Here is a 16,660-nt window from a genome sequence, read left to right on the forward strand (position 1 = left end):
GGATGAATTATTGGCTTGATCTCTTGCCACTTCTCTGATCTTCCTGTTGTAGTCCTCATGAGGCATTAATTTGTCATTTATCACCAAGGGATTTGGCAGACCTTTCTGCCTTAAAGCATCAAACTTAACCATGAACCTGTTTATAGCCAGCTGCATGGTTTGGCATTTGTCCTCAAGGTTCACCATAAATTCCTCTTGGTGAGCACTTTTTTCACCTCTAGTACAGTGCCAGTCCTATCAGTTATGTCCAGCTCCTGCAATTCATATTTATTTTTAAAGTTAAGGAAGTGGATTATTTTTGTGGCTTCTTCTGGCATGTCTCCAAGTTCAGCCTTAACTCTTTGAATTGCTTCTGTAGCCTCTTTGACTAAATCATCTTGTTCAAAGATGACTTGTATAGATGGCCAAATATCATTGAAAGAGTCAATGAGATTGGCCCATAGCTATTATTTAGCTTGGGCAAGTGGCTCCTTTAATGTTAGCTCTTTCTCCAAATTCTTCATTCTTTCAGTCAACCTGGTTGACTTTTGAACTTCATTCTTGTGCAAGTTCCTTCTCGTCCTCCAGAATTGTTATTGTTCTTTTAGTTTATTTATCTTTGTGGTCTGAATGGACATGTCCTCCATTGCTTTGACCAATTTGCTTGCCTCACCACTTGGCTGAGCTGTTGCTGTTGTTGAACCTGTTGCTGATGTAAATGTTGTTGCAGTTGGAAGTGCTGTAGCCAGTGGAGATGTGGGAGCCAATGAAGCTGCCAAGGTTGATGGTACTGCTGTAGTGACTGTTGGAATGGAAGTGGCAGTGGTTGTCTCAAGGCTGGCTTGTTTTAACTATATCAAACTATCCAACTCCTTCTCCATTTCTTTTAATTGATCATTTAATTGGAGAATGAGATCCATCATTTCCTCTTGCTGGGTTTGACTCTCAAGGACCTTCTTGGTGTGTGGATGCTCTAAATGAGGCAGCTTTAGTTGCTTCTTCAAAGCCACAATATCCTCATTCTTCTTCTTTATCAATTTCTCTGTAGCTTTGACATCATTGGGATTATACCCAAACTCAATCACCAAGTCTTCTAGTGACTTGATCTTATTGTCTTTGGCCCGTGAGGATGCCTTTTCCACCTTATACTGTGCTATGATATTATCTAGTGAGCTTTGGAATTTGTGCACAGTCATTACTTTATTTGCCATGGTGGAGTAAATCATCTCACCGACTTGTTTATAGAACTCAATTTGGTCAATAGGGTGAACATCCATAGTCAAAACTTCAAAATCTGTTTTCTTGTAGTTTGTTGATGATCTTGGTTGCTAGACTGTAGGCTGCATGAATGTCATTTGCATTTTACCTCCCTTAATGTCAAAGGCTGACATTAATCTATTTTGATTTGTAGGTGTTTGTTTGAAGTACTGGGCATAAGCCTCAGCCTTCAATGCCTCATTCCTCAACTTAATTTCCTTGTATTTGTCTTCAATATATTTCTCTTTATCCACATGCTTGCTGGATGAAGAGACTTCAATGCTAAGTTGTTTTTCAATAAGTTGGGTGTTTGAGGTAGAACGTTGGTGTGTTTCTTCTGAAGTTGTTGGGCATTTATTCCTTCCAACCATTGTGTCAGTGTAAGTGATTTCCATTGTATCAATGGTGTCTTCTTATTCAGTTACGGGATTAAGCTTGGGCTTCTTCCTGTAACTGGTCTCAAATTGGTCATCTGTAGTGTCCATTGTTGAGCTAGAACCTTCTTCCCTGGTTATTTTCGCATTTTTGTCTTCATTTGTTGGAGTCTGTAGGGTGGGAGTAATAGTCATCTGTTCTTTTGGGGCTGCAACCTGCAGAAAGGAACTAGTATCAATATGCTTTTCCACATCTATCAAAGTATTCTCCACATCTACTACAGTATTGTCCACATCTACTAAAGTGTTTTTCAACCATTCTGACTGGTTGGCATATCTCTCAATGTCTGGCCTGGGACCATGTATGAAAGGACTCAATTTGAATTTGAGCCTTGGTTTGTTTATGACTACATGAGGGTCATACTGCCACATAAAACTGCTCTTGAAGTTCATCTGCTGTAGGATTTTGTCTGCTTCTGGTCTAGCTTCCCTATTATTACAAATAAAAGGGCCCAATTGGTTTTTCATTTTAAACTAGGTCTTCTTCCTAGCTGACAGGAAATTAACTTCATCAGAGTTTATAATTTGCATAAAGTACTCTAATGCAAATATCCTCATGGGGAGGTATTTGGGCAGTTTGTAGGGAGTAGTTGGCATCCATATATTCTGATTTCTGTGTGGTCCTGGTATAGATACTAGTCTCCCACTCTACTATTCTTAGCCAACTGTAAAACTCTTTTAATCTCCTGACTGATCCTGGGCTGATAGCTACTGGTTAGCATGTTTATAACTAGATGAACAAATGAGTCAATGAACTCTTTATAGGAAAAAGCAGTGGAGTATCTTTGGATCAATGGTGTCCAATAGATGACAGATCTTAGATTTCCTTTGGTGTCTAACTTCTGGATGTTGACTGGAAATTTGTTGGACTGATAATATATGAACATGTGAAACAAAACTGAAGAATATTTGAACACTCCCTCATTTGGTAATCTGATAAACTGTTCATGGATTCTGTCTGCTATGAACTGAGCATAGTTGTAAATTGTAACAGGACGCTTGCCTGGGCAAAAGATAGAGGAAAGCAAGGACAACCTCATCCACATGTTCATTTGTGGTGTACCCTAGAATGCAAGAGAGCATGGTTATAATGTGTTTGCCTCTCTAAAAAAAAAATGGTGGCAACATATGGAGGACTATCTGTTGGAGTATGAGACTCTTCAATGATGAAAGTCTGAAAGATCTGAGCTTTCTTGGGAAGGTCTAGCTTTATGTAGAGTTCAAGTAAACCTTCAATGGAAAGTGGGGTCTCATTTGGGCCTGGCTGGATCTACAACATTTGATTTATTGATTTTGCTGTAATAGTGAATAAAACATGTTGGTCAGGGGTGACTATGGCTCTTTGACTGGGAACATAACAAGCTTGGCAGAAGTGGATGATTTCTGGGAATGGGTGTACTTTTGGGAACAAGTACTTGGGAAAATTTGAATCCCATAGGTGAATGTCATCATTCTGGTTCAAAAACTTGTCTTTACTCCAGCAGTGGAGTTTCAGTAGGTAGGCAGGGGAAGCAGTGTCCTTGATTTGAAATTCTCTGTCGACTAATGGAAGGTGGTCAATGTCCAGGTGAGGGGTTTGCAGGGGTCTTACATCTAAAGAAGTTTGGGAAGCCATAATTTGGTATATCGAACTGAATTACTCTTTCTGTGGCTTCAGGAGTGAGGTCAGGAGGTCTGGAACAGAGGGAGGGTAATTTTAATCTGTAAAAAAGGGGGTTTGGATGCACAATAGGTTTCTCTTCAATTTAGGATTATTTATTTATTTTACTTTTTTTTTTTTTTTTTAAATTAATTTAGTTAATTAATCTTTTAATAATCATTGTGCACATATTGAATCACAAGGTTGATCTGGTTCTTTCAAAGAATACCTGGAGAAAGACGATTTGGTGCGCAGATAGGGTTCTATGGTGGCAGCAGAGGCTTCTGAGGCTTCGATTGTCAATTTTCTGCTTCAATTTGGTGTCTGCAGCATCTTCAGGTGGCAAAGTTGGTTAAATTGGTTGCGTAGAGGTTCAAGGTGTCAGAATTGGTTTAGCATAGGTTTACAGTGAAAATGAGCGAAAAGAGCAAAAGAGGGCTTTTTCGGCCTTTTAATCAATAACGGTTACATTTTTGCGCGATATTTATTGAAAGAAGATCAGACAGTTTTGCTTTAGGCAGGGAGGTGGTTTTAGGTGATATCACACCACTTTTGGATGGAGGGCGGTATTTTTCACGAGCACGTGATATAACCTAGTGCCACCACGTAACAAAACAGTGCCCGACCAAAACCGTGAATCTTGCGTGCTCTTGGGCCGTTAACTCGGACGATGAATCCGCACGATATGGCTGTGCGCCGTTGGATCTGAAGGTGGGAGATCAGAGGGATATCGTGCAGTAAAATTGCATGGACGGAATTGGAAAGTGGTTGGCGGGGCTCAGAGTTTAATTACAATAAATTGTAATTAATTAAAAGGTAATGACAAGATTTTTATTTAAGTGATGGGTTAATAAAAGGTGGGGACCATGGGTTATATTGCAGAGTTTTTAACTATACACCAAGGCTTGGTGGGTTAAAAGGGTGTCGGGAAATTATTACGTGGGGGATTTATAAAGCGAGTTTTTAGGAAATAATTTAGGATAAAGGGTTTTGTGGGTTTTTAAGGGGAAAAGGGAACTTAATAAGGGGGGAAATGCATTATTTGTGATGGGAATGGGTTTCACACTAGGGAAAGGGGCTTTTACAGGGGGAAATGATTTTTGAAGGGTAATCTCTAGGGAAATGTGTGAAACAAAGGGGTAAAAGGTCAAAATGAAGGGAAAAGGGTCTTTATAAGTAATGAAGGGATAATGAGGGGAAATTAGTAAATAAGTATGTGGGGGTCTAGTGAAATGAAGGGAAATTAGTAAATAAGCTTTAGTGAATATCTTTCCTCTTTCACAATTCCTCCTGCACATGAAACATAGGATTAAGCATGATGAATGTGTTTTTTGACTTAGCAACCTTGTGCACTTGCAAAACTTCTTCTACCTACCCTTTATTTACCCTAGCATTTTCTCTTCATTCATTGGGTGCATTTGAGCTTGCTGACCCTTTATTTCCTTTTCTTTTGATAAACAAACTATCTAATTCTAACCTTATAACTTCCAATGGCTCATATTACACTGATGAGCTCATTATTATTCTTTACCTAACTAGTGATCTGTCAAGATTAAACAGTGTGGCTAGATCTTTATTTTCTGTCTATCAACATGAAATTTAAAGCATGAATGAGTCAAGATTAAACTATTTGACCATCATGGATTGTGGCATTTTTTGACAAGCTGCACACAATCTTATTTTGCAAAGTAAAGTAAAAGGAGTGGCATTTGAATTTGCACACTTTCATGATCTATTTTTATCTCTTTTGTGGGGTTCATATTTTTACTTTTTTGATCTTTTTCTTTCTTTTTGTCCTTTGATTATTCTTTTAGGACATACCCTCTTTACATTTTTTAATTTTAATATGGGAAAACATTTTGCAGAAAGCAAAAGTATGTACAATATTACAAGACTAACCATAGCCAATTCAAAATTATGAATCCTATTATTATAAGACCCTAACACACCATTAACTCACTAAACTTCCACGTGCAACCTTCATTTGCACATTGGTATGCTTCTTTGTTTTTATCTTGTAAGACATGGAAAAGACTAATTGAGTGGAATTCTTTTGCAATTCGTCTAATATGATTTAATAAATTTTCCAAAAGCTTATCTTTAGGGGATGAACCTTTTACCATGTGTTGGATGATTATGAGAGAGTGGCCAGGAATATTAACCTTTTACTGTAAGAGAAGGAATATTAAATTATGTACCTATGAGGAGGCCTTGTAAAAGACCATAAGCTTTCACTTAATTATTTATCATTTAAGGAACATTAAATTCTTTATCCATGAGGAGGCCTGGTAAAAGATCATAAGCTTTCGCATGGTTATTTATCATTTTTCCAAAACCTCATGAGTATTTCATAACTTTAATACCATCCAAGCCAAAGAACACCCCTCCTTTTCCTACTACACCATATATTTACACCAAAGGCATTTATTTAAGGGCAAGGGCTATGAGAATCTTTCATCATTTGTCGAAAGCGAATGGGAAAATACCACGTGTAAAAATAAATAATTTATATAACATTACAATGTTTTCACTACATAACACTACTCAAAAACTTTACGAGCTCCATAATCATCAGTCTGGTTGGTTTCGTTGTAGGTGATGTAATGCCAACCCATTTGCAGACGAAATGTTTTTATGTTTCATAAATATTTAAAAATCGATTATCTTTTATGTCATTGTGGTAAATATAGAATTATTTTAAGAATTTTATCATATTTTTAAAAGAAAACAATTTAAAGTCAACACAATTTCTTTGATGATATGTGGATAGGTGAAAAGATAACTTTATTGATTATGTAGGTAAAATGAGTAAGGCAATAATGTAGGTAAGATGGGCAAGGTATGATTTTTTTATTAATTAAGTTATTTAAACCCAAAAAATTTAAATAACTTAATTACTAAAAAAATCATACCTTGCCCATCGAGAATGTCTTTATCTCCGATCATAAGCCAATCTCTCTCAGCTGGAGGGAAAAGGATGTCAAGTATGGTTATCCCTTTAAGTTCAATAGAACATGTCTCGAGGACTCAGCTTTCAATGATGAAATAAATAAAGCATGGCAGGACCTTTCTGCAAGATGCTCTTGTCCTCCACTCATGCTTTTCAGAGATAAAATGGCCGTTATGAGAAAAGTGGTTAAGGCATGGCAATGTAAGAAGAAACAAGAAAACAGACAGGCCCTAACCAAAATCCAGAAGGAATTGGATGATATCTCTGAACTCTTGAAAGCCGATTCGGTCTCCTTCAGCATGAGAAGCAGATTAAACGAACTGGAAAGGAAGAAACAACACATTCTAAAAGAGGAGGAGGCCTCATGGAGACTCAAGAGCCGGGCGCTATGGCTTAAAGATGGAGACAGGAATACTAAGTTTTTTCACAGGTATGCTAGTGCCAGAAGGGAGATAAATACCATTTGGAAAATCAGAAATGGACAGGGGGATTTTCTCTTCTCACAGCAAGATATCTCAAAGGAGGCGGTCAAACATTTCAAAGACCAGTATAAAAGAAAGGAATATAGTGGTTTTCAAGATATCCTATGGGGTATCGATCTGTTCCCCCAAATGTTTAATGAAGAAGAAAATGAAATTATGTTCCGGGCCATAACAGAAGAGGAATTATATGGAGTTATGAAGGATTTTAAGAAGGATAAATGTCCTGGCCCGGACGGCTGGACAATTGAATTCTTCCTCCATTTTTTCGACATCATCAAATCTGATCTCTTGCGGATGGTTGAGGCCACAAGAATGTCGGGCAGCGTCCATCACATTATTTCATCCACGCTGATAGCTCTCATCCCAAAGAAATCGGAGGCGGACTCTTTTAAGGATTTCAGGCCGATCTCTTTGTGCAACATTTCCTTTAAGATCATCACCAAGATTATAGCAGAAAGGATCAAAGTGTTTTTAGCCACTTTCTTAACAAAAGATCAGCATGCTTTTTTAAAAGGGAGAAATATAATGGATGCAGTTGCCATAACCCAGGAAAGCCTATTCTCAATGCTCTCAAATAGAACAGAAGCAACTATTTTAAAAATTGATTTGCAAAGAGCTTTTGACTGCGTAGACTGGGGTTTTATTAGATGCCTGTTAGCAAAGATTGGCTTGAAACCGATGGTCATAAATTGGATCATGGCTTGTATTGAGGACGTGAATTATTCAGTCATTATTAATGGACTCCCGACCCCCTTTTTCTCAGCTGAAAGAGGGTTGCCCTCTTTCGCCGCTGCTGTTCATCCTGGTGATGAACTCTTTGAGCCTACACATAAACAAGGCTGTCACTGATAAAGCTTGCAAACCTGTGAGGATCTGCAGGGACAATTTCATTTCGCACAATTTATTTGTTGATGATGTGCTAATCTTTGCAATGCTATGCAGGGTCACATGGACTTGCCTTTACGAAATCTTAGATAGATTTCAACGGGCCACCGGTCTTCAAATTAACAAACCTAAATCCATTCTCTATCATAATGAAGTTAATATGGAAGTGGTGGAATGGATTTTGCTGTTGTTTGGCGTCGGTCTGAAAGCTATAAAGGAGGGAGTCAAATATCTTGGTTTTCAACTGAAGGCAAAGGGTTATTCAAAGGATGACTGGAAATGGCTCATTGACAGGTTTTATAATAGGATATCCGCTTGGCAATTCAGATGCTTATCTTTGGCTGGAAGAGTCATTTTAACTAAGGTAGTCCTCTCGCAACTTGCTGTCTACTGGGCCCATATTTTTTTCCTCCCGGCTAGCATTGTTCAGAAAATGAACAAGATCTCTGCCAATTTTATTTGGGGCGGCAACAAAACTAAAGGAAGTTATCACCTCTCTGCCCTGGACAAAATTTCAAGACCGAAGTCTGCTGGTGGTTGGGGACTGCTGGACTTGAGGACCTTTGGGAAGGCGCTCCTATGCAAATCCTTATGGAGGGGCATCTTCGGTGAGGGACCATGGAGCAATATCATCAAAGTGAAATATTTGTGCGGCAAAGGTCTTGAACATTGGTATCGTTTGGGAAGGATTGGATCAAAATATGGATCTGCCATATGGCTCAGCTTTCGAAAGCTGGAGAGATTCTTCATAAAGCACCTAAAATGGTGTCTTCAGTCGGGCAGTAGAATTCTTATTGGAGTTGTCCCCATATTGTCTGGACGTGAATGCATTTCTATTCCTGAAAAGATTTTACTCTTCCTTCACTGCAAAGGTTTTTTTACATGGGATAAATTGATCGCGGGATGGCATGGCCCGCTACCAATCTGGAAATCCGCTGATGACCTTGGCCTCCCGCAGTCCATAAAATGCCTATGGACCCCTGTCTGGAATTCTCTGAGATTTTGTGGCTTCTTCCAATCTCGCCCACGGGATTATTTGGTATGGAATACGCCAACTGCTAATTCTCAGTTGTCTGTAAAAGATATCTATTCTCTTATGATCAGTTCGAAGCCTGCGCTCTCAGCTATTTTCCCATTGGCATTCTGGAAATTGAGCTGCTCTCCTAAAATGTTATATTTTTCTTGGCTGGTGTATTATAACAAGAATTTATCTTGGGAGAACTTGATGAAGAGGCAGTGGCATGGGCCGAGTAGATGCTGTATGTGTGAATCAGCCGAAGAAACAAACCTTCACATGTTCTTCAAGTGCACCTCTCTCCTGGAAATATGGCAGGTAATGGCAAATCTTTATGGCTTCCCACTGGTTTCACATGCCTCTTCCCAAGATGCTTTTATATGGTGGAGCCAGCAAAAAGAATCGTGGAGACCGATCATTTTAATTGTCTTATGGTGTGCCTGGAGATGGAGAAATAACAAACTGTTTAATGATGCAAAGGAACCTCTAAAGGATATCTGTCAAAGTATAATCCTCATCTACGACTCTATCCCCAAAATCCTTCCAAATCCTAGTGCTGTTAATAGAAATGTGCAGGTACCTCCTTCGTTCAAGTCCCCAAGGGCCTTCTTCGACGGCGCATCCCAACAAAATTCATGTGGTGCAGGTGTATTCATTCAAATGGACGAGAATCTTCAATATCATCTCTCTTGGAATGTTGGTGTGGGCACAAACAATCTGGCTGAAGCCAAGGCCCTAGCGGCTCTCCTCGCTTTTTGTTGCTTTCTGGACATCAAGCCCATCTATGTTTACGGGGATTCCAAAACAATGGTGGATCATGTAAATGGAAATGGTTTTGTAGGCTACCCTCATCTCTGTGTGTGGATGGATCGGATAATGTTTTTTCTGGAAAAAATTGCAGTAATCAACAATTCAGCATATCTACAGGGCTTGGAACTTGTATGCGGACGACCTATCTAAGGAGGCGCTCCTCATGGATTCTGGTGCTTGGTCCTTGAAAATCTCTGTTGGCAAGGAATCATATAACATTCAGGAATTTTGTATCCCGGGATTCTGATCCCCTTTTCTTATGTTTTTCTCCTTTGATCTGTCCAGGCAAATGTTTACATCTGTTTAGGTTGTCAAGAACTGTCTAAGCATATGTTTTGTATATGTTTTATGTCACAACTATTTCCGTCTTTTTGGTGATGGACAGACTGCTAATGTGTCTAGGCTATATGCTATGTTCAGACTCATCTCGACTACATTCCTCTTATCATGTATGAAGGATCTATTATACATGCTCATTATAATACAATACAACTTTTCTTTCTGAAAAACCCAAAAAACGTTTTAATGTCAAATTTATTGTAAATCATTGCAAAAAAGCTTAACATGAAAGCATTGCATTCAATATAAATGATTACAAAAAATGTGATATAATGGTAAATGGGAAAACAACAATGTTAGTGAACCTTTATCCCTTTTCATGTTAACATGTTTTATAAATATTTTTCTCTACCCTTTGAATAGGGAGCATGTTCTAAAGAGATGTTTTATCATTTTATTATAAACATATTAATGTACGGACGAGAGTACAAAATATTAATAGGTCATCCTCTATTTTCGAATCATGCCATGCTTGTAAGGGAGTTTGTTTTGTTGAGTAAATACATATTTTTAACTTTTACATGTGAAATAAGGATATATGGTTCTCCTTGGTGTGAATATTTAGACAATGGGAAGACTTATCATAACTCAATTGTCAACCAATAATGGAGACAACCTTCCGAAACTAATATCCAAAAACATGAACTAACTCATCACCATTATTCAAAGAAAACCACGCCACCTGAAATAACCCATTGATGGTTTGTGATTGGGGTAGGCTTTCACTCCTACTAAATTCCTCTAGTTCTCGAGCCTTTAATATGTTTCCTTACATCCATAGAAGATGAGCTATTAACCAATCAAAAGCAATTTTAAGTCATACTCCAAGACCAATAATTTTTGTGACTTTCCTTAAACAAGTATCTTTTCTTTTTAAGGAGAGTTATTTATTCTTAATTTCACCACGAGAAATGGGAAACAAGCTATTAGAAAGATTTCATCCCCAGCACAATAAGTTTTTATACTATCATCATTTAAAAGGAGGACAATTGTAGCACAAGAAGAACTTGCCCATAATTCCTTTAAATATTTGATTATCTTTTATGTCATTTTGGTAATTATAAAATTATTTTAGTAATTTTATCAGATTTATTTAAAGAAAACAATTTAAAGTCAACACAATTTCTTAAAATGAACAAGCCAATCACGTAGGTAAGATGGGCGAGGTTTTGTTTTGTTTTGTTTTGTTTTTTAGGTGATTAAGTTATTTTAACAAAAAAAAACATTTTATTGTCAAATTTATTATAAATGACTTAAAAAAGTTTAACATGGAAAAGTTTAACATGGAAGCATTGCACCCAATATAAATGATTGCAAAAAAACGTGATATAATGGTGAAAGGGAAAACAACAATGTTAATGAATCTTGATCACTTTTCATGTTAACATCTTTTACAAATAGTTTTCTCTACCACTATGAATAGGGTGCAAGTTCTAAAGAGATGTTTTAACATTTTAATATAAACATATTAATGTACGGGCCAACATTTACATTTGATTTATTTAATAATATTAATAGCTCGTCCATAGAATTAATTTGATGTCCTCTATTTTTAGATCATGCAATGTTTATAAGAGAGTTTGTTTTGTTGAGTAAATACATATTTTTAATTTTTACATGTGAGATAAGGATATATGGTTCTTTTTGGTGTGAATAATTAGATAGTGGGAAAACTTATCATAACTCAATTGTCAACCAATAGTGGAGATAGCCTTTCGTAGCTATTATCCAAAAAACGTGAACTAACTCATCACCATTATTCAAAGAAAACCACGCCACCTGAAATAACCCTTTAGGTCCTGGGCTTTTCCTTACATCCATAGAAGATGAGCTATTAGCCAAGCAAAAGCAATTTTAAGTCATACTCCAAGACTAATTTTCTGTGTGACTTTCCTTAAACAAGTATCTTTTGTTTTTTAGAAGAGTTATTTTGTCTAGATTTCACCATGGGGAGTGGGAAATAAGCTATTAGAAATATCTCATCCCTAACATAAAAGGTTTTTATACTATTATCATTCAAAAGGAGGACAATTGTAGCATGAGAAGAACTTTCTCATAATTCCTTTAAATAATCGATTATCTTTTATGTCACCGTGGTAAATATAAAATTATTTTAATAATTTTATGAAATTTGTTTAAAGAAAACAATTTAAAGTCAACACAATTTCTTTAATGATATGTGGAGGGGTGAAAAGATAACTTTATAGATTGTGTATGTAAAATGAGCAAGGCAATCATGTAGGTAAGATGGGCAAGATGTGTTTTGTTTTGTTTTTTTAGTGATTAAGTTATTTAAATAAAAAAAACATTTTAATGTCAAATTTGTTATAAATTATTACAAAAAAGCTTAACATGGAAGCATTGCACCCAAGATAAATGATTGTAAAAAATGTGATATAATGGTAACATGGAAAACAACAATGTTAGTGAAACTTTATCATTTTTCATGTTAACATGTTTTACAAATAATTTTCTCTACCCTTATGAACAGGGTGCAAGTTCTAAAGAGATGTTTTAGCATTTTAATATAATCATATTAATGTATAGGCTGATGTTTATATTTAATTTATTAAAAAATATTAATAGCTCATCCGTAGATTTATTTTGTTGTCCTCTATTTTCAGATCATGTCAGGCTTGTAAGAGAGTTTGTTTTATTGAGTAAATACATATTTTTTACTTTTACATGTGAAATAAAGATATATGGTTCTCTTTGGTGTGAATATTTAGACAGTGGGAAGACTTATGATAACTCATTTGTCAACCAATAATGGAGATAATCTTTCGTAGCTATTATCCAAAAACGTGAACTAACTCATCACCATTATTCAAAGAAAACCATGCCACCTGCAATAACCCATTGGTAGTATGTGAGCGGCATAGGCTTTCACTCCTACCAAAATCAATTTTAAGTCCTACTCCAAGACCAATCTCTTGTGTGACTTTCCTTGAACAAGTATCTTTTCTTTTCAAGGAGAGTTATTTTGTCTAGACTTCACCATTGGGAGTGGGAAATAAGCTATCAAAAATATTTCATCCCTAACATAAAAGGTTTTTATACTATTATCATTCAAAAGGAGGACAATTATAGCACAAGAAGAACTTGCCCATGATTCCTTTAAATGATCAATTATCTTTTATGTCATTGTGGTAAATATAAAATTATTTTAATAGTTTTATCATATTTGTTTAAAAAAAAAAAATAAAGTTAATGCGATTTCTTTGATGATTCGTGGATGGGTGAAAATATAATTTTATAGATCATGTAGGTAAAATGAGCAAGGCAATCATGTAAGTAGATGGGCCATATATGTTTTGTTTTGTTTTTTTTTAGTGATTAAGTTATTTGAACCAAAAAGACATTTTAATGTCAAATAAATTATAAATCACTGCAAAAAAGCTTAACATGGAACCATTGCACCTAATATAAATGATTGCAAAAAACGTTATACAATGGTAAAAGGGAAAACAACAATGTTAGTGAACCTTTGTCACTTCTCATGTTAACATGTTTTACAAATATTTTTCTCTACCCTTATGAATAGGATGCAAGTTCTAAAGAGAAGTTTTAACATTTTAATATAAAAATATTATTGTACGGGCCAACGTTTATATTTGATTTATTAAAAAATATTAATAGCTTATCCATAGAGTTATTTTGTTGTCCTCTATTTTCAGACCATGACAGGCTTGTAAGAGAGTTTGTTTTGTTGAGTAAATACATATTTTAACTTTTACACGTTATTTATGGTTCTCTTTGATGTGAATATTTAGATAATAGAAAGACTTATCATAACTCAACTGTCAACCAATAATGGAGATAACCTTTCCTAGCTATTATACAAAAAACGTGAACTAACTCATCACCTTTACTCAAAGAAAACCATGCCACCTGAAATAACCTATTGGTGGTTTGTGAGGGGGGTAGGCTTTCACTCCTACCAAACTCCTCTAGGTCCTAGGCCTTTAATCTGTTTCCTTACATCCATAGAAGATGAGTTATTAGCCAAACAAAAGTAATTTTAAGTCATGTTCCAAGACCAACCTTCTGTGTGACTTTCCTTAAACATGTATCTTTTATTTTCAAGGAGAGTTATTTTGTCTAGATTTCACCGCGGGGAGTGCGAAATAAGCTACCAGAAAAATTTCATCCCTAGCAGAAAGGTTTTTATACTATAATCATTCAAAAGGAGGACAATTATAACATGAGAAGAACTTGCCCATAATTCCTTTAATTTAAGATATTTAAAAACTTGTATATCTATTCAATTATTACAAAAATATTTGACAAAACAATCTATTACCTATCACAAAAAATAACTCATCCATAGAGTTATTTTGTTGTCAACTATTTTCATATATACACACTTCTACATACAACTTGGATTTTCACCATATATAGGAATCATGTGAGACATTGATTAACTCCAACTACAATATGATGACATGCATTGTGACTCTTAAATCCTCATTTCCTTGCTTTGTTTACTCTCATTGGGTTTTCTATGGAAGTTTGTGATTGGTATTGAAAATGTTCTCTCTTATGTTAAATCTATTGTTTTCTTGTGTTGTTTTTCTCATTGAATTACTCTTTATTTAATTTTCAAGATTTGGTTTTAGTTGCCCCTTTCAATACATTTAAATGAGGATTAAGTTTGCCCTAACTTTTCATTTTATATAATAAACTATATTCATTATTTAAAAAAAAGAAGAAGGAAAAATAACACATGGCTTTACTCAACCCTCAAGAGGGACGAAATATAAAGGTTGAATTGAGAGGATATATTCTATCCTTAGCAAAATGGTAGTGATGTATAATTGATCTTTGATATTATTAGTTTCATAAGTTTTTTATTAAAACAAGAGCAAGTCGATATCTACTTAAATACCTTGTCTTGATGGAAAATGTTATACTACTTTTATTTCTATGCTTTCCAAGTTTGGTTTCATTTTTGTTTGACATTTTAGGATAAATGGACTAGCTTAATTTTTACTATATCAATGTTTTTCCTATTGATTGTCAATGTGGATAGTCTAAAACTATTTTCTATAAAGCATGTTGTGACGATGAGTTTTGGTTAGGGTATAAAATGTATAAACTTCAAGGTTGGTTAGGTCTGAAATGAGAAAATTCTCATATTGATTGTGATGCATTGAGATACCAATTTGACATATATAATTATTTCAATTGCGATGTAGATAATTTGATGGAGATTTAAATTAGGAACTAGTGCCATAGTTGTCTAGTTGAGTTAGGAAGAGAGGTAATGTAAAATGGTGGCATACTCTTGTTAAAGACATAAGCGCCATCACCCAAGCTATCATTATCACAAACATAAATTAGGGGTCTTTGTTGAACAAGCATGAAACACCAAAGCCCCTTATTTTACTTATCTTAGGCTATGGCCAATGCCACTATTTGAACCAAAAATGTTATACCCTTGTTGGAGAGATAAGAGCCATCACCTAACCTATCACCATCACAAACATAAATTAAGGGTTTTTTCAAACGATCTTGAAACTCCAAAATCCATTGTTTAATTTATCTTACGCTATGGTCAGTGACACAATTTAAACAAAATGGTATATAAAAAAGTCAAATACTTGAAATTCAAAGAGAATTGGTGAAAGTGAAATGGATTTTCCTATCAAACTCGAAAAAATTCAATCTCTTATCAAGCCCAAGAGTTAGTCGCTTAGTGCACATTCCATTTAAATCCTAAATAATACACACTTCATTTCGTCAACAACTTTTGCTTGTTTCTAACAACGAGATCATCATTGTTCCTTAATATATCATAATTGCATCGAGCAAAATCCATACTAACCCTAAACCCATTTTCATGTTATAAGTTGAATCAAAATTGAACCCAATTAACTCCTTATTTTTCCTATCCATATTTTCGCACTCCATAGTGAGTTTAGTTTAGCATAATATGACCTTAACCTATTGACATAATCAATTCCTAATCAAACTTTCTATTCATTACTATTTTATTTTTCTCACCATTTACTATGGTGATATCTACATTTTGTCTTGATGTATTCTTCATCAAACTAAGCTTGTTTTCTTCCAAATATCTCTTTACTATACAACTTCAAAATTTACTCTTTATATGCATGTGTTTGAAAATGTACTTTTTATCTTTAAACCATGTAACCACCTCTTTTGGTTGCATATGAGTAGTTGTTGATTATGGATAGTACCAAACATAAGACTTTTCATTGATGCTTAATCATTTGAAAGATCATTTTAATGCATTATTTGTAAATCTTATTTAATTGATACTTTCTTAATTATCCATGAATTATTCAACATACTTTATTATTTTTAGACAATATATCATCTTGATTCACTTTAACATTCCCTTTTCCTTACTTCAAACTATGCTAATAATATTATTAACCAACCTATAAGTAATTTTGTTTTATGTTTTATAAATATTACCATTAATAATAACTAAGCATGAAAAAACATTATGAAGTTCACAAAACTTAACTTACGAAAATATGATGATATTTATTAGACAAAACCAACGTGTCACATGGCAACTTTAGTGGGCGAAGGAGGTGTTAGCCGTTCCCAAAAGCAATGATGTTGACCACACCACATAAACAATGTGGACAACACCACCGAGAAGAAAAGAGGTGGAAGACCCGTACCCAACCACCATGACAACAACCCTTTCATCTTATCTCATGGTGACTCACTCACCTTTCTCATAGTGGCATCTCTTCATCCATCTCATTAGTTTTTATTTTTGTCTTTAATTATATGTTTGGGAATAATTAAAATGTGTTTTAAAATTTATTTTCAAATGTTAAGGAATAATTAAATGTGTTTTAAAATTTATTTTCCATATTTATTAAA

The sequence above is a fragment of the Pinus tabuliformis genome, chromosome 8 (assembly GCF_031772625.1).
Source record: "Pinus tabuliformis cultivar Carrire ecotype Pingquan chromosome 8, CPIR1, whole genome shotgun sequence".
In the NCBI taxonomy this organism is placed as follows: domain Eukaryota; kingdom Viridiplantae; phylum Streptophyta; class Pinopsida; order Pinales; family Pinaceae; genus Pinus; species Pinus tabuliformis.